The sequence below is a fragment of the Malaclemys terrapin genome, chromosome 2, assembly GCF_027887155.1.
Source record: "Malaclemys terrapin pileata isolate rMalTer1 chromosome 2, rMalTer1.hap1, whole genome shotgun sequence".
NCBI lineage: Eukaryota > Metazoa > Chordata > Testudines > Emydidae > Malaclemys > Malaclemys terrapin.
This window is the reverse complement of record NC_071506.1, coordinates 91,394,931-91,414,236: the sequence shown is the minus strand read 5'-3', so window position 1 is coordinate 91,414,236 and position 19,306 is coordinate 91,394,931. Positions and strand designations below refer to the sequence as shown.

The 19,306-nt window shown below is 44.3% G+C and overlaps 1 long non-coding RNA gene across 1 annotated transcript in view; it reads right to left on the bottom strand.

Moving 5' to 3' along the window:
- Nucleotides 1-19,306, bottom strand: part of LOC128833082 (uncharacterized) — a 44,420-nt gene that overhangs the window by 11,504 nt on the left and 13,610 nt on the right. Inside the window, exon 3 of the long non-coding RNA XR_008444108.1 lies at nucleotides 18,396-18,527. This is a non-coding gene — a long non-coding RNA (uncharacterized LOC128833082). The remainder of the gene's footprint in view (nucleotides 1-18,395; nucleotides 18,528-19,306) is intronic.

The window sequence follows — 19,306 nt, the reverse complement described above, 5'->3', positions numbered from 1 at the left end:
TCTCCCTTAGCATTTCATCGTCACTATCACTGTCCTGGTCAGGTGGTCGATAATAGATCCCTACTGTTATATTCTTATTAGAGCATGGAATTACTATCCATAGAGATTCTATGGAACATGTGGATTCATTTAAGATTTTTACTTCATTTGATTCTACATTTTCTTTCACTGCCCCTTCCTCCCTCTCCCTGACACGACCTGTTCTGTACTTGCGATATATTTTGTACCCCGGAATGACTGTGTCCCATTGATTGTCCCCACTCCACCAGGTTTCTATGATGCCCATTATATCAACATCCTCCTTTAACATGAGGCACTCTAGTTCACCCATCTTATTATTTAGACTTCTAGCATTTGCGTACAAGCACTTAAAAAACTTGTCACTGTTTATTTGTCTGCCCTTTTCTGATGTGTCAGATTCTTTTTTATGTGAATGTTTCTCATCTGATCTGGCCCATACTTTATTCTCTTCCAGCCGCTCCTCCTGACCAAAACCTAGAGAATCTCTATCATTAGACTCTCCTCTAAGAGAAGTCTCTGTCCAATCCACATGCTTCTCTAAAGCAATTGGCTTTCCCCTATCTCTTAGTTTAAAAACTGCTCTTCAACCTTTTTAATGTTAAGTGCCAGCAGTCTGGATTCACTTTGGTTTAGGTGGAGCCCATCTCTCCTGTATAGGCTCCCCCTATACCAAAAGTTTCCCCAGTGCCTAATAAATCTAAACCCCTCCTCTTTACATCGTCGTCTCATCCATGCATTGAGACTCTGAAGTTCTGCCTGCCTACCTGGCCCTGCGCATGGAACTGGAAGCATTTCTGAGAATGCTACCATAGAGGTCCTGGATTTCAGTCTCTTTCCTGGCAGCCTCAATTTGGCCTCCAGGACATCTCTCCTATCTTTCCCTATGTCATTGGTACCTACATGTACCACGACCACCGGCTCCTCCCCAGCACTACACATAAGTCTATCTAGATGCCTCGAGAGATCCGTAACCTTCACACCAGGCAGGCAAGTCACCGCAAGCCATACGCTTCTCCTGCGTCATCACAAACCCAGCTATCTATGTTTCTAATGATCAAATCTCCCATTACTAACACCTGCCTTTTCCTAATGACTGGACTTCCCTCCCCCGAGAGGTAACCTCAGTGTGAGAGGATACCCCAACATCATCTGGAAGGAGGGTCCCAACTATGGGGAGGTTTCCCTTTGCTCCCATTGACTGCACTCCTTCCCTGAGCCTTTCATCCTCCTTAACAACGCAGGGGCTGTCTGATCAGAGGTGGGACAAATCTACAGTGTCCCAGAAAGCCTCATCAACATACCTCTCTGCCTCCCTTAGTTCATCCAGTTCCGCCACCCTGGCCTCCAAAGCCAGTACGCGGTCTCTGAGGGCCAGGAGCTCCTTGCACCAAAAGCACATATACACCACCCACCCACAGAGCAGGTAATCATACATTCTACACTGAGTGCAATAAACAGGATAGCCCCCTCTCTGCTGCTGGGCTTCTGCCTGCATTCTCTGCTACAGCTACCTAGGTTAATGATAGGGTTTTTGTTTAAATCAAGAAGTTTTGATTATAGGTTAGTTTAAAGGTTTTAAAGAATGGCAAGTGTACCTCGCCCCCTTCCCAAACTCCCTCTCGAAACTCCCTGTTAGCGGCCCTTGTCCACAAAGCTCTCTGGTCGCTTGCTCACTGCTTTATAAAGCCCTGGCCTTCCTGATAGCCCCGCCCCTGATGAAGGCTCAGCCAATGAACAGAGGCTTCTAGATTTCAAACCTTGTTTAGAATCTCACAGCTTCCAATGGCCGGCCACAGCATATGGTCCTTCAAACAAACAGACAGACAGACAAACACAAGCTCAGCACACAGCAAGTAACCCCCAAACACAAACTACAGACAGCCACAGTACCCACTAGTGTAGGTAGGGGAGGAGCAGGGCAGCGACCGCTCTCCCACTGAGCACAAGTGGCGCTCAATTTCTTGGCGCTTTTTAAATTTTTACTCACCCAGCGGCGCTCTTGGTCTTCGGCGGCACTTCGGTGGCGGGACCTTCACTCGCTCTGGGTGTGTTCGGCAGCACTGAAGGATGCGCCGCCGAAATGCCACCGAAGACCCATGGAGCGAGTGAAGGACCCACCGCTGAAGTGCCACCAAAGACCAGGAGCGCCGCCCCATCAGTAAAAGCACTGCCGCGTGAGTAAAAGTGCCACAGCAGGTGGCGCCTTTTTTTGTGATTGCTCCCCCTGTTCGTTCCATCTGGCTACGCCACTGACAGTACCCCTCAGGGAGAAGAATTGGGGGAGATGCAGAGAGTACCTGAAATAGAAGGTGATGAGAGGGTAGCACAGAGGGATCTCGAGTGGCAAGCTGCAGGGATGTAAAGAGCCCCTGGTGAGTACAATGAACTGCCCCGCCTCCCCCAGTTGTGTCACTATCTACTAATGTTACTGCCTTAAAACAAAAGAATCAGAATGATTTCAGCAAAAGGTAACAAGCAAAAATAGGTTGCTCAAAGTTTCCAAACAGAAATGCCACCGGTAAGTGTCAGTTCAGTTTGGCTTTGGACAATTAAAAAAAAAATAAACACAAGAGCAGCCATCCTGCAGTACTCTAGAAACTGAGAGCTGGATTCACTGATGCACTTCAGGTGATTTGCACTGCTCCAGCGAGGCAAGGCAGATATAAAACCAATTTAACTAACTGGTTATGGCTGCTTTGCATCACGGGAGAGGTGCAGAGTAGCTGCAGCGTGCCAGTGAAGCTGGTCCTGAATTTCCTCCAGGCAGCTTATTATATTTAAAGCAGCATCCTTCATAAAAACTAAAATAAATCTTTAAACTATAAATAACATGCAAAGCTAGGAAGGCGATAGCACCTTTGACTTTCTCAAAACATAAGATTGAATGGAGACCAGATTAAAGTAAGTTTGGTTTAATCATCCAGGGAACAATGCTTTAAAAATGGAGCAAGTTGTACAATGCTGCCATGAAAAGAACTGATTTCCATTACGATTTTTTTGCATTGCTTCAATAGCAGCATTACACTAATATTCACTGAGGCCTGGTCTACACTTAAAATTAGATTGACTTAGCTACATCGCTCAGGGCTGTGAGCACCATAGTTAGGTTGACCTAACTCCCGACATAGACATGGCTAGGTCAATGGAAGAATTCTTCAGTCAATCTAGCTACCAGCTCTCAAAGAAGTGAATTAACGACAGTGATGGAAAAACCCCTTCCAAGGATGTAGTTGAAAACTGGAGGTTTTCAAAAAGAGGCTGGATAGCCATCAGTCTTGGATGGTTTAGACACAACAAATCCTGCATCTTGTCAGGGGGTTAGACTAGATGACCCTTGCGATCCCTTCTAATCCTATGATTCTAACTAAGCATGTAAATAGTCTCATTGAAGTCAATGGGATTATGCACATGCTTAATCTAAAATTGTTAAAATCTTAAAATTAAAATGTTTGCAAGATTGGAGCCTTAGGGTGCAGAGGGTCTGCAACAAGGCTTATACATCAATTAAACCCCATTTAAATCCCATTATGCCATCTCACAGTTTAAGAGGAACTGAGGCCTCATCTTCCACCTGTTTCTGGTTTCCTCTGTTTATAGGATAGCAGTAGCAGGGCCTATCGGAGTGGGGAAAGCAGTATAAAAGGCAAGCCTTGTACCCTAGTAAGAGAAGAGAGCTGGAAAGAACCTTATAGGCAGGAATTTTCAAGGCAAGACTGGCAGTGCTTCCCTGTTGAGAGGGACTATGTGGTAAGATGCCTGAGACTAGGCCCAAGGAGAAGAAGCTCAGAGGTCAAATGCAGAAGGACCCTGGGCATTGGTGGCAAGTTATATGGGCCCATAGTGCCCGTGCTCCACCAATATTTAGGAATGTGGGCCTAGCTCCACCAGTGTTTGGGCTTACCAAGCTTTGGGTGGCCCCGCGCTTCAGGGGGACGCAGGGTCCAGGGCGGCCTGGGGAACTAGCTGGGGGCCTGGCACTGGCAGCAGCGAGCAACCCGGCCCCAGCCCACCCTGCTCCACTCTGTGTGTCCCCCCACCCCCGCCAGCTCCTGGCATCACGTGGGGGAGGGGGCGGAAGCTGGAAAGAGTCAGGGCAGGGACTTGGGGAGAGGGGTGGAATGGGGGCAGGGAGGAGGCAGAGCAGGGGCAGGCAAGGGCCAGGTTGCTCGCTGCTGCCGGTGCCAAGCCCCCCGCTCGACCCCCAGGTCCCTCTGGACCCTGCATCCTCCTGAAGTACAGGGCCCCCCAAAGCACAGGGCCCGGGATGGTTGCCTCAGTCCGTCCTATGGACGAGACGGCTCTGCTTGAACCTGTTCTGGGCACCACCAAAAATTATATAAACCTGGCACCCCTGAGGAGGAGTGAATTGCAAGTGAAGGAAATGGCTTGGAGCAGAGCAGCACTGTGGACTTGTGACTTTTTTGGTATAGGGATCCTATTCTGGGTCTTTCTGGGCATGTGGGAGGAAGCCCCTATAACTCCCTTTCTCCAAGGGGAAAATATCCATTTAACTGCTGGTGAGTAAAAGGCAACTGAATCTCTGAACTGAGGTGGAAAGCACAGGCTTAGGGAGGATGAAAGGAGTGTTTTGGGTCTTTGTTTACCCTCCAAGGGGTGGACACTCTATCAATGGAGGGAAACTGAGTCACGGCTGCAGTCAGATGAGTTAAGCAACCCTCTAGCATTCTAATTGCTGTTGATCATGCTTATAGAGAGCAAAGCCTTGCAGCTATGTATGACCTCTCAAGTGCTGGGTTTGCTTTTGCTTGTGTTAAAAAAAAAATATGGTAAATTAAATTTTTAAAGTGTTCCAATACCACGGAGAGTAATTGAGTTACAAACCACTGCTAAATATTGGGATGAAATTTAAATTAGCATCAGGATGACACTAAAATGGTATGAGGGGCCCCCACCCCTGGTTAGATAGAGCCTAGCCTACTGCCAGTGCTCAATTAATATATCCTAGGAATACCATGTCATTTTGAAAATACAATTTCAGTTACAGAATTTGTCAAATTCTGTAACTGAAAAACATAGGACAGTTTGTCCTAAAACAGTTCATAGAATCATAGGACTGGAAGGGACCTCCATAGGTTATCTAGTCCAGTCCCCTGCCCCCAGGGCAGGACAAAGTATTATCTAGATTCTAGACCATCCCTGACAGTTGTTCATCTCACTTGCTCTTAAAAATCTCCAGTGATGGAGATTCCACAACCTCTGTAGGCAATTTATTTCAGCTGGAACATGCTGGTGTTTATTCACCCACTGTTCAGGAAGAAACAAAAATCAATAACCTTTTGTGAACCATCATCAATCTATTCATTTTTATTCCTCTCACCTTTGGAGTATATTCAGATATTTCAGAATGATTCATCAGTGATCACTATACAAATGTCTCTTCAAAACCTGCTCCCTGTTAATATAACGTGTCTTTATCCTAACATTATTAAAATCTATCTGAATAAAATATCAGAACTACAAAAAAAAGCCTAATAATCCTAACATTCAAATTACTGCATGTTCATTTGAAGTCCAAATGATGAGGTCCCTGTGAAAAATCTAATAATGCACTGCGTAGAGTGTTTTATAACCATCCTACAGCCTAATTACATTAGTGTACATTAGATTCACTGCTATTGAGTTATCATCATTCATTTTGGCCTGTACATTTAAAATTGCCTACTGTGACAGTTTTACTAATATAAGATAACCTGTTCAACAGTTTTGTTCTGATTTTTAAAAACCTTTAAAGACCTTTAATAGGACGAGTGACTAATAATAATATGAAAGAGGACTTGGTGAGTTTGACTGTACCCTGCCTTATATTTGTAACATGTTACACACATTTTAAACAGGTGTAACTGAGGTGCAAAGCAGCATAGAAGCAGGTTCTAAAATTAGAAATATTTCAGAGCTAAATAAGCATGGTCCTGGCAGCATATATTTACAGTACCAGTTAAAAGCTGTTTTAAAATAGCTAACAAATTGTGCTCTGCTCTTGTGCACAGGAGGGGGAGAAGAGTGTGGTGCAAGCAGTCTGTTCTTCCCAGCAGTCCCCCTTCCCCACCGCACATGCACACACACACATGGTCTGTGCAAGAGCAGCCCCTCCCAACAGGGGCTTGGCTCTTGCTATTTCTGGAGAACAAATCATGCATCAAGGATGGGGGAGGCAGCAAGACCACAGCCCCACCCCGCATCAGCCTGTGGAGCAGGTGCTGCTCACCAGCAAGGGGGTCCAGTTTGTAACCAGATGGTAGAAAGTATCAGGGCATTCTTTGGAATGTCTGAACTGTTACAGTAAACGCTTGAAGAGGAATTCCTCCTAGACTGAATTAAGATAGCCACAGCTGTACTGAGCAATTTCAAATTGCTTGCAGTTAACACAGGGATCGGCAACCTTTGGCATGCGGCTCGCCAGGGTAAGCGGTGGCCAGCACATCGCTCACCCCGCGCAGCTTCCCGCCACCCCCATTGGCCTGGAGCAGCGAACCGCGGCCTGATGGGCCGAACCTAGCCCGGCCCATCAGGGTGCTTACCCTGGCAAGCCGCGTTCCAAAGGCTGTCGTTCCCTGGGTTAACATCTCAAAAGCCAGCCCATCAACTTGAGGATTTGGAGGATAGGATGGCTAATGCTCCCTTGAAGGAGGAAGATGGTAAAGAGGAGGGGAAGGAGGAAGTATCTTCCATGTCTATTTGAATTAAGTCTGCTCTCCCTCCTGGCCCATGCTGATGTAATTTGAATGACAAAAGCTTTAGTATAAAGAATCCTTCTTGCCACCTGGGAATGTTGTGAAATTGTTTCCTGGAATAAAATTCAGAAATAAGACTCAGAGGGTCTGAAGTACATGTGTTCTATTAATGATACTTTCTACGTTAGTATTTTTGTGCCAGAGATAAAGAAATGTCAAAATGACTATGAAAATTTTTAGAAGCATTTCTTCATACCAGATTCAGGTTGAGAAAATTCTTTACTGTTCATTGATGAATCCCTTCATTCATTATCTTTTCTCAGCTCTGGATAACACAACCCTTGAGAGCACAGAAGCTGTCCATTTGTGTATCTGAGATATTCTTGGCTTTTCTGCAGTGAACTGGACTGTCTTATGTAGGTTTCTGCTCCAAAAAGCTCAGCATTGTTATACTGAGGCCTCATCTTCATTAGAGAAATCTGGTGTGCTAGTCACCCTTTAATGTACCTCTAACATACTATCCTTTTACACACAATTGCTCTCAGCTCTGCATCTATGTGCAGGATCAGAGCCTGTATGTTCATATGAACCACGTCATCATCACCAAAATGCAGCCAGCTCTGGGTTGGAACAGGCAGATGTTTAGTGGTGGGCATCTAGTTTCTCAGGACAGGTAATGCGGAAGAATAACAACTGAGCTGATGCGGAATTTAGCTCTTGGTAGGAAAAGCGGGGTGGGGATGGAATGTTAGCTCCATTCAAGCAGTGCCTTCTTTCAGCAGCAGAAGTGCAGCTATAAGAAACAGGAGTAGGGGAAAAATGGCCAGAACCACAACAAAAAGAGCATACGTCAGTCCTGAGCACCCTTTGACACAACTCCTGTCACAACATTTTTTTAATTAAAAACTAGAAATGGGTTGAAGCTGGAATATTTTGATGTACATTTAAAACAGCTCAATGTAGGAGAGTTCAGTGGCAGGTTTTTGGTTCAAGCCCATCAACTTGTGATTTAGCTGAAGTTCTGGCTGTTTGTACAGACTTTTTCCCAGACTTTCAGCAGCTGCAGGTTATTATGGTATACTGTCTTTTGTATTTTTCTCTGATTTTTTTTCCCCTTTCATACGTCTACAATAGGAGTTTTTCTCTGCCCTTTACAATTGTCTCCCCAAATCTCTTACAATGCATTTGTGTCTATTCTTTTCTCAACTTGCCCCTCTGAAGCTTTATTCTATTTTTTGGTCCAGAGCCTTTTTTTTCCCCCCACTCTGTATTGTAAGATCAAGGTGTGTTCATTATCCTCTCTGGTTCTGAGTTTTAAATTTTTTTAATTAAGCTTTATTAGCCAAAATGTCATATTGTTATACCATTAGCTAGTTCAGGGATTGGCAACCTTTGGCCCAAGGGCAGCCAGGATAAGCACCCTGGTGGGCCGGGCCAGTTTGTTTACCTGCTGCGTCCTCAGGTTTGGCCGATCACTGTTCCCAGTGGCCATGGTTCACTGCTCCAGGCCAATGGGGGTGGCAGGAAGCCGCACGGGGCGAGGGATGTGCTGGCCGCCGCTTCCTGCTGCCCCCATTGGCCTGGGATGGCGAACCGCGGCCAGTGGGGGCCACGATTGGCCGAACCTGTGGACACGGCAGGTAAACCAGCCCAGCCCGCCAGGGTGCTTACCCTGGTGAGCCACGTGCCAAAGGTTGCCGATCCCTGAGCTAGATTGAAGGTTATGTGACTCAGTGCTGCATCCCTAAAAATGCAGTTTATTTCAAATTATTTTTCTATTTGCTGTTAGGTTATTTACAGCATTTCAGTAAAGAGCAAATATAAAATATGAAAAGGAGAAAAAAATATAAGTATGTTAAATTATATCCATAGAATTCACAGAGGCTTTTGAGTTTCTTTGGTATCTGAAGATTTTTTTTTTAATTTTGTTATTTCATTTCCTCATACTATATATTTTGTTGCTGACACAGGGCCTGATTTTTGAAAAGCAACCTCCCATTTAGTTCATGTAACTCTGAGGACAGAAGTGATGTCCTCTGAAATATCTAGGGCCAAATAATCATGTCAGAATGTCAAGTATCAGTAGGGAAGTGGAATTACCTCTGTATATAGAATTGTTCATGTCAGCACTTCAATAATGATGTTGAAAAATTGGATAATGTTCAGGAAAGAGCTACAAGATAATTCAAGATCTGGAAAACCTGCTTTACAGTGAGAGACTTAGGAAGCTGTTTAACCTGCCTATCAAAGAGAAGATTGAAATGACTTGATAGTGACCTACATGTACCAAGATGAGGAGAAGATTTCTGATGACAGAGGGCTCTTTAATCTAGCAGACATAGGCATTATGAGAGCCAATGGCTGGTAGCTGAAGCTAGATAGATTCAGGCTAGAGATATGGTACAATTATGTATTTAGAGTAATTAACATTGGAACAACTTACCAAAGGATGTGGTGGATTCTCCATCACCTTGTCGTCTTTAAATCAAGGTTGCATGTCTTTCTAAAAATATACTCAAGTTCAACCACAAGATATGGAAATGAGGCAGAAATTACAGTATGAAGTTGTGTTATACAGGGAGTCAGATAAGATAATCATAATAGTTTCTTCTGGCCTTAAAAACTGCAAGAAGTGCCTTGATTTTGAGTGTGTCAGTTTTTGGAAGCCCAGTTTAAGACACTGAAGCCATGAATTTCCGGAGGTTCTGAGTTCCCTTCCCTGTGCCATGTCCTCCCTCCCACAAAGCTCTTGACTTCAAGTTGTGTCGTGGAGAAAGAAGCAGCAAGACTTTTGAAGCTCTTGTCTGGATGTCTGAGGCAAGAGGAAGGATAAAATCATGAGTTAACTCTTAGGTTAAGGGTTTGAGTGACACCATGGTGGTGGTGTTAACATTAACAGTGGGGGGAGTGGAGAGGATTTTATAATTGCCCACCCCTACAGTTGGCTTCAGTGGTAAAGAGTAGCTCTACGATTGTTTGGTTTATGTAAATTATTGCAGTGACTTCAACACATAAAACTACTGTAAGGGTTACAGAGCTGACAACTTACTCTTGAAGAAAATTAAAACACAAATAACAAAGTCAAAAAGCAAAGACAAGAGTAGATGGACACCAAAAGTATGTATACACTAAGGGCCAGATTGTAGCTAGCCTCTCTGTGGGTGCCTGGGAGTGAAGGTGTAGATAGCCTCTCTGTGGGTGCATGGGAGAGAGAGAGCAAGGAAGCTTGCACTCTTTTTGTAAAGGCTCTCACCAGTTGCATGGAACAGCTGCTAAAGTCTGATGAGTGGGGGAAGCCTCTCCAAAGATGACATGAAGGAGGACTGGTAATGACCTAATCCCTTAGAACTGCATAATTCCTTCTGACTTGGCCTGGACTCCAAACCAAAACCCATTCATATAGTTCATCTCTGAATACTGTAAGTGATTGGGGAGGGTGAAGGCAGAAAACTATTAACTACAATTTGTACCCTAGTCAATTAATTTATTTCATACTTGCTGTTTTCAGGCAGTTGTTTAAATCACCTGGGTCTTCCATCAAGATTTAGTAACTGTCTTTACTATTTGATGCTGCTGTAGTGATGCAGTAGCAATAGTGGTTTTATGTGCAGTGCTGTTCTTTATTCTAATAACTTCCCCTTTAGAATAACTTAAGATACAATCTCTACAGGTAGCATTCCCTTCATTTGAGAGCTGCTGCAATAGAACATGAAGCGGAGACTAGAAAAAGAGTGGCACCTTCAAATTATGGTGTTTCAAGCAGTTTTTTATGAGGAAGCAAATTACCTATGATATATGCATAGATCTCTTAACTGTATCATAGAATCCTAAAAGATTAGGGTTGGAAGAGACCTCAGGAAGTCATCTAGTCCAACCCCCTGCACAAAGCAGGACCAACCCCAACTAAATAATCCCAGCCAAGGCTTTGTCAAGCCGGGCCTTAAAAACCTCTAAGGATAGAGATTCCACCATCTCCCTAGGCAACCCATTCCAGTGCTTCACCACTCTCCTAGTGAAATAGTTTTTCCTAATATCCAACCTAGACCTCCCCCAGTGCAACTTGAGACCATTGCTCCTTGTTCTGTCATCTGCCACCACTGAGAACAGCCAAGCTCCATCTTCTTTGGAACCCCCCTCCAGGTAGTTGAAGGCTGCTATCAAATCCCCCCTCACTCTTCTCTGCTTCAGACTAAGCCCAATTCCCTCAGCCTCTCCTCATAAGTCACGTGCCACAGCCCCCTAATCATTTTCGTTGCCCTCATCTGGACTCTCTCCAGTTTGTCCACATCCTTTCTGTAGTGGGGGGTCCAAAACTCCAAATGTGGCCTCACCGGTGTCGAATACAGGGGAATAAATCACTTTCTCTCGATCTGTTGGCAATGCTCCTACTAATGCAGCCCAATATGCCATTAACCTTTTTGGCAACAAGGGCACACTGTTGACTCATATCCAACTTCTCATCTACTACAATCCCCAGGTCCTTTTCTGCAGAACTGCCACTTAGCCATTCGGTCCCCAGCCTGTAGCAGTGCATGGGATTCTTCCATCCTAAGTGCAGGACTCTGCACTTGTCCTTCACCCCGTCCAAGCACCTGGACTGCTTGCCTTGACATGGCCTCCTTCTCCCATTCACCTGGCTCCTTTCACACAATCCCTTCTGCTCAGAACTCTTTTTCTGCCACCATTTGCCATTCCTCTTCCCTCCATTTTATTAAGTTCCTTTTCAAGACCAACTTCCTCGATGTTACATATAAGTAAACTATAGCACTTCTAAAATGAAACTACTTGAACAGTAATCACCCGGATTCAGGCTGTCTCCCAAGTTGACCCTGTAACCACCCACTCATGGAAATTCATAGATTCAGGCCAGAAGGAACACTATAATCATCTAGTCTGACCTCCTCATAATACAGGCCATTGACTTTCACCAATGGGGGGAATTATTCTTCATTCCTGAATCTCTGTATGAGGCTGGGGATAAGGTCAGGTTGAGAGGCTAGCTCCTGAACCTTGGTGGTTGGTTGTTTTTGTCTTAATGGCGAAGGCTGTGGGATGGGGAGGGAATCTCTGTTAGGTTCTCTTTGCTGGAGGTGGCCTGGAGTATGTGGGTTTGAGGGCCATCCCCATGACCTGATCTAGGGGAGACATACCCCAGCCATGGAATGATTAGGAAGAAAACTGCAAGGTGAATCTTGCAGAGATTTCCCTCCCCGTCCCACAGGTTTATCCAAAGGATTGAGCTGTTAAATCACAAATTCTTTTATGCAAACAATTCATTTATATTTGTTCTGTAAGGTGAAATGCAGTTACATGGTGCTTTATTAATATTAATCATTTAAAAGCACACGGGCAACGAGGAAGTGTTGCAATAGAGCAGTGTTTCTCAAACTGGGCTCACCGCTTGTATAGGGAAAGCCCCCGGCGGGCCGGGCCGGTTTGTTTACCTGCCCCGTCCGCAGGTCCGGCCGATCGCGGCTCCCACTGGCCGCAGTTCGCTGCTCCAGGTCAATAGGAGCTGCTGGAAGCGGTGCGGGCCGAGGGACTTACTGGCCGCTGCTTCCAGCAACTCCCATTGGCCTGCAGCAGCGAACTGTGGCCAGTGGGAGCCGCGATCAGCCAGACCTGCAGACGGGCAGGTAAACAAACCGGCCCAGCCCGCCAGAGGCTTTCCCTACACAAGCGGCGACCCCAGTTTGAGAAACACTGCAATAGAGTGCATGAAATTTGGTGTAGCATTAAGATCACTTGCCAGAGTGAAGGAAAGAAAGGAAGACATCTGACAGACAAATCTGGCAACACACAGAATTATTTTTTTCCTCTGCGGTTTTAGAAGCAAGATCATACATATTAATAAAGCTCTAGGGAGGATTCAGTGTTTGAAGTCAATGTAGTTTCACAACCAGAATAATATTAAAGTAGAAATAGCCACCATTCATCAGCCAGACTTAAAAAAAAAAAAAACACTGAATATTATCCACAAGAAATCTTAGCTGGGGGCAGGGGAGAGGGGCAGGCATTTTATATCCTTTGTCCTAGGCTTTTAAAAATGGAATACAATATTCATTGCACCAGTAAAATGGTAAGAAATACTGCAGTCCTAATTCCTATTTCGTGACCATTGTGAGAGATGTTATGGGCACACGGAATATTCAAAGATTATACTCTATATGGCATCAGGCCACAGGCTTACAGATACATTAGAGTTCACTGTTGGCACCTGTGAGTGAATAAGGAGAAGAGTGGCCCAGAGCTGCTTGAGGACTCCAGATGTGCAGAGACTCCATGGTGGAAGGAACTCGCTGCCAGCATGTTGATGAACAAGGGGAAACGATTGAATGGGCCAGGCCTCATTTACATTTCAATTATGTGATAGTTTGGGGCATTTTGATTAAAAGACAGTTATGTTTTTTGAGTTTGGGGGCACTAAACTGCTGTTCACTCTGTTGGGAAATGAAAGGATAAGAGAGCAGCACCAAATGTGGCCCCTCACTTCAGGCACTCTGACGGAGACGACAGTCAGGCACAGCTGGGTAAGGAAGCCTGGACAAGGCTGAAGAGAAAAGATTTCCTGTCTTCTGCTAGGAATGCCTCTTTGATAATAAGAAGGCTGTAAAGAGCCCTATATACCAAAAACTCAGCTCAGAAGTAGCTTTGAGAAAGGGGATGGCTTTGAGGTGATGGTCACAGCTAAACTGAGGCAGGTGAGAGGGCTGGGTGGCTTGCTCTGAAGCCACATAGAGCAGTAGCTGATGGGTTCCTGTGCAGGCTCCCTACCTAGCACTCAAAGGTGAAATCACTTCATGTGACACAGCCCCCAGAGCACCTCAGGCAATACTTCTCTTAGGAGCTGGAGACTGACCTGGTAGAATTCTTGGACTCCTCCACCCCTGGACAAGTGGGGAAGCTGGGGAGGAAGGAAGGGACTAGAATGCACCAGCCATTCACAATTGCAAAAGGAGGATTGAGGTTGGGGCTATTGTTAAGACAACCAAGAGGGAGGAAGGGAACTACCTAATAGATTTTGGTAACTAACTTATTAATTTCTGGCTTTCTCAAGTTGATTTCTTGTCCTCCTTTTCCCTTCCAATAAATTTCTTTCTTTTAAACCCATAAACTCAGTGCCTATGAGTGGAGAAGTACTGCCTGTTGGGGCACCCAAGGGAGGTAATTTACTTTTCCCAGGTTTCTGAATGGGAGTTTGAGATGGTGTTATTTAAATTTTCAGAAGGAACCCCTAGATAACTGAACCTGACCCTCATTGCTGCCAATAACACCTAGCAGAAGGATTACATATTAATATTATAAATGTTGTATGTATATTTATGGGTTAGGGATTATATTCTGGCTCCATAGGGGAGTCATGGTTGGTTCTTGCAGGAACTAAAATCTCTCAGGGATAACTAGTGCAAATCCCTAGCCAGGTTACAAGTCCAGAGAGGCCTCAACTCCTTGGGGGAAATTTTAAACTATGTTAAATCAGTATATAAGAGGCTGGCAAACAAAGAACTAAAAATTTATAGAAGTGACCACCCTGACGTGGGGAGAAAGAGACTGTATTGAGAGGGACAGGTCTTTCAGAGGATTTGAAGTACCTTGAAACCTGCCAGGGTCTCCTGTGGAAGATGGGTGACACCTGGTAAGTCAGACATGCATGTAAGCTGATTATTGTTTTAAAGATTTTTTTTCTGAAATGCTTTTGTTCAGAATAAATAATGCTTTTCTTTATGAAGGCTGGCTGGTCACTGGTTAACCCTGTCATTGCCCCAGAGAAAGCAGGACTGCCAGTACTGAACTAAAGTCAGACCTGCTAAAAGTGATCACAGTGAATTGCAGGAGGAAGTTTAAATACCTGGTGGAGAGAGTCGTGGGACTCTGCCTCAAGAAATGTGACAGCTAGAGACCTGAGACCTAAGGGAGGTGCCGTTACCTCAAGAATGCGATAAATTAACTGACAATGAACAAACAAGGAGATGTTGAATGCCCAAAGATGCTTACAAGCTACAGCAGGCAATGCAGGCATAAACAAAACAGTTCAGAACCATGGTACCTCAGGTACTGGTAAGACTTCAAGCTGCTATAGGACTCTTTAGACGGCATTGCTAAGACTTTGCAGAAGAAGAGTACGTTTAGAGGAGGAAGTAACCAAGAAATAAGAGCTGACATGTAAAGTTGGAAATGATGTCCAAGGCTTTGATAGTGAGGTCAAGAAACATGATGGTTAGGGGAAGCCAGCAATAGGCCTAAAGAATTACTTGGTCCAAACATTGAAATAAGAGTCAAAATGCAGAGTGGGAGAATCTGAACTTTCTGGGTATAATATTTTATTATAATCTAGGGACACTACCAATGTACTGGATTATTAAATAAATGAGAAACTTTTAAGTCAATACTAGAAGGAGAATTGCTGACCATAGAACAGGTTGGAGAGTCAGAAAATTGCTGTCATCTATCCCTTGCCTATGCCCTTTAATTCCCCATCTCCCTTTGTTTTAGGCTTTCTGAAGAATGTTTTAACTTATTTACCAGAGAGTAACCCACTCATTACTGCTGAGCCACCATAGGAATAGGAAACTCCTGGACAGGGGAGGATGGAGTCACAGACCATGTAGTCATTAGTTATGAAAACATTTGGTTCGAGGGGTCGGAGGGAGCAGAGAAAAACACACAGGCTGCACCTCAAGAAACACATAATTTTATGCCTCTCAACTATGTCACCATAGGCCTGTTTCTTTCACTAATTATTGCCTGTGGCTCTAAATTGTGTAATTAAATTGTCTTTATGCTGAGCTCTAGAAATTTCTTATCACAGTTTTCAGCAGCATGTCTTTATGCAAGTAGAAGTAAACCAATCATGGTAATTAGCAAGTGACATTCATGGACTCTTAATTAGGAAACAATCAATTTTCCTAACAATTAAGGAAATGATCACAGACTGGCTTACTAATCAAGATAGGGAATGGGAGGGGGAGATCACCTGGGGAACAAGTTCTTTGTCTCTCAGCAAAAAAAAAAAAATCTCTTCAGTTCCACTGTCCTGGGATTCATTAAATCTCCCTGTAGCCAAAGCCAGCAGAAGACTATTATATGATGGGCAGGGCCAATCGGAGGTGGGTCCAGCAGGGCCATTTGGCCCCGGCCACAAGCTCAAAGGGGACCTCAAATGTAGACACTTGTTAATTTTTTGGCATTTGATAAGTTTCACAACTTGTTTTTATTCACACAAAAGCTAGATTTTTCCTCAATAATTAGTGCATTTGCACAGAAAAAGGCTGGAAAAGCATTTGTTAAATAAAAAAATATTCAAATTATGTCTCACTCTTTTTTTGGTGCCTTATTTTGTTTTCATGTGTTGTCATTTTTTATTTTTATTATGGCTAGGAGCCTCAAAAGCTGGAAGTGGCCCGGGCCTCTCTGGACCTCTGAGAGGGCGTGTGATGGGGTGCATACCCCAAACAGGCATGCAATCAGTTAATGTTGGCTTGAGAGGCCAATTAGCATATCAGGCTTCACCTGGAGCGTGGCCAGGCTTAAATGATGAAGCCCAGCTAAGGAGGGGCTTGCACTGGATTAGAAACAGAGGTCGTTTACAGCAGAAGGGGTCTGGAGGGAGGAACTTGCTTATTGGGATTAAAGAGTAGGGAGACCAGCAGCATCAAGGAGGCAGCCCAGTAGAGAAGTCTAGTAGGAGGCTAGGGGAAATAGAGAGCAGCTACCAGTGTGGGAGGAAGCTCTGATGGGAACACCATGTCAAAATGGCAGGCTTTGGACTTCTGGGGAGAGGAAAGTTGAGAAGGACATAAGATCAAGAGCAAGAAGGGTAGACATGTGCTTATGTTTATATATTATGTTTTTAGAGTTTGTTAGGATTTTCTAGGGGAGGGCCCTGAGAGTCCTTGCCCTGAAAGAATGGTGAATGTAGAGATGTTGTGAGGCAGAAACCCAGCATCTCTCAGGTTATGAAGAAATTCAGAGTGGTGGTAGCAAGGAATTAGAACAGACCTTGACTTCTGGTTATAGATCCCTGAGCTAGAACTTGGTGTAGTGGGAGGGCCTAGGTTCTCCTACCAGCTGCTGATGAGGTTGTGTGGGGGCTGAGAAAGGGACAATAATGGCAGACAGTCCTGAGGAAAAGGTGTGAGGACCATGGGGCCCGGAGTTGGGACTGAAAACCTTTTTGTAAGGCATTTGGACTCTTGTTTGCTGGATGTTCTTAGCCTTGAAGAGGTGGACTTAAGGAGGGATGAGTTATGGAGCAAAAAAGACCACTGCAGGGCAGGACCCGCTGTCAGTATGGGGCACTAGACAAGTAAAAAGCCTGTTGAGTCACACTGAGCTACGAGAGGGTGCACCAGTGGTGAGTGGCACTCTTCAACATACTAGAGTTTCTACTTCCTGAGTATTTACTAATTTGATTAAATCTATTTGTCCATCTAGTGAAGTCAGATTGAGTCCAGATATTTGTACTATGCTCATCACCATGGTAGCTGAGCCTGTGCCATTTTGCATCTTTTTCTTTCAGCAAATGCAATTATTATAATTAAGTCAATACTTCCTGAAAATGATGAAATTCTACTTCTGAACAAAGTCTTGATTCTGCATATATTTACTTCAGTTGCAAATTTACCTCTTCCCCAGTTAAGTAAAACAAATTTCTGCAAAGAAATGACATGTGGTTTTTTTTGTTTTTTGTTTTTTTGTTTTTTTCCTGCTGGCAAAAGCCATCTTCTGTTTTTATAAAAAGCCTGAGATTGAAATGAAAATCACTTTGCCCCAAACCTGTGCAAATAGGATATTTTCCTCTGTTAGGCAAATGGCAAACATTAATTTTGCAAGTCTAGTGAAAACAGTAAAAGGGACCTGGAAGAGGGAGTTTAAACAATACAGGAATCCTGGGGACAAAGGTTGATTACCAGAGCCCTGCCAACCTGAGCAGTTATATAACTAAAGGTTTTGGCGAGAGCAGAAAAACAAACCTGACTACAGTTTTGTTTGAGTTAGTATTACAAAAAGCTGGACTGCTTCCTGATTAGCCCCCTCACACAGAGATACAGTTAGAGATAGATGCTGACAGGGAAGCAAGCTTTAGCTTTTTTTGTGGCTAGGTACAGTGAGTAATTGAGGATTCTGTGGGAGAGACTGTTGGTACTCTGTAAAGATAAATACTGGCATTCAGTTCCAGAGGGATAAGAGCAAAAGAAAGAATTGAATGGGCTGTCTGGAATTTCACTACATTTTTACACTGGTACACACTTGTGGGCAGGTGTATCATTTTCCCATTAGAAGACTTGTCTCATTATAGACTCAGACTGCACAAGAATAATCCATGTCTATTCTACCCTAAGTTCAAAATGCCATTGTACATTCATATTTCCATTTTTTCCCATTGCTAATGAAAACTGTCACCTCAGGCAGGGGCACTGGGATAAATATGAAACTTCAACTTGGAACTGCTTCATGTACTTCTAGATTACAAATCCTAGGGCTGGACTAGCACTCAGTGGTTCTGAAAAAGAAAACCAAAGGTCTGGATTAGCACACTGCCACTCACCCTAAGCAAGCAGTAGCAGGTATGCCCCAGAGTCACAATTCGGTCCCTGTTTTCCCTATGGCTCTAGAGGTCCCAACTGGCTCAGCTGTGCTGACTACCCCATTGGGAATGGGGTCAAATCTCTGCCCACCTACCTGCACAAGAGAAGCCATCCACAGACTATCCCTCTCTCCTAGGCAGGGTCTGGCAATGCAGTTAGCCTGCAACAGGAAGTAGCAGAGTTCCTTATGCTCTCATACTCGCCAGCCTGGGCATGCAGTCAAACTCTGGATTGAAAAAGTGAAAAAAAAGTGATTGTTGTCCCAATTATGTGTGCCATTCACAGCTGTTAATTTAACAAAACAGAGCTTGCATAGATGAATGATAATGTGAATAATAACCAGTGTCCCTCAGACAGACACCACACACAAATGAGTGGTTTTGAAGTGCCTTTCAGCCACAGATGTGCCTAATTATTAACCATTAACATTTTTCTATAGCACCCTAGTAAGTAAAACAGGGTCACCATCCTACAATATCTGACCTGATTATGAACCCATGCCCTGCTGAAGAGGGTTACAATGCCCAATCAACCATTCTGAGCAAAACTCACCACAAGCTACTATCAATAGAAGAAGCACAGCCCCCTGAAAAGAGGGAGGCTCACAACTCTAATGAGGCCATTTGTTCTGGGTGTGGGAGGGGAGAGGCATGCCTGAGCAAACCCAGGCTGAGGAGAGCTCTGTACAGAATGGAGAGCCATGCTCACTGCCCAAGGAAGTTAAGTGGCATCCCTCTCAACCTTGACACCTGCCAGTGCGTGACTCAAGGCATTGAACTATGTGACAAATTACTGAAATGTTGCATGTCCAACCATAAGCAACCGATTATAAGCTTTGTTTTTTTAACTATCAAGTCCATCGGTAAGCAAGTGGTCTCATTTTTTGAATTAATTAAACCAGTGTTTGTAATCTGTTGAAGCCTGGGACCCAGTCCAGGCTGCGGAGGGAGTTGGGAAAGGGCCCTGACATGGATTTCTTGTGCACTGCTAGAGGGAGAAGGGAAG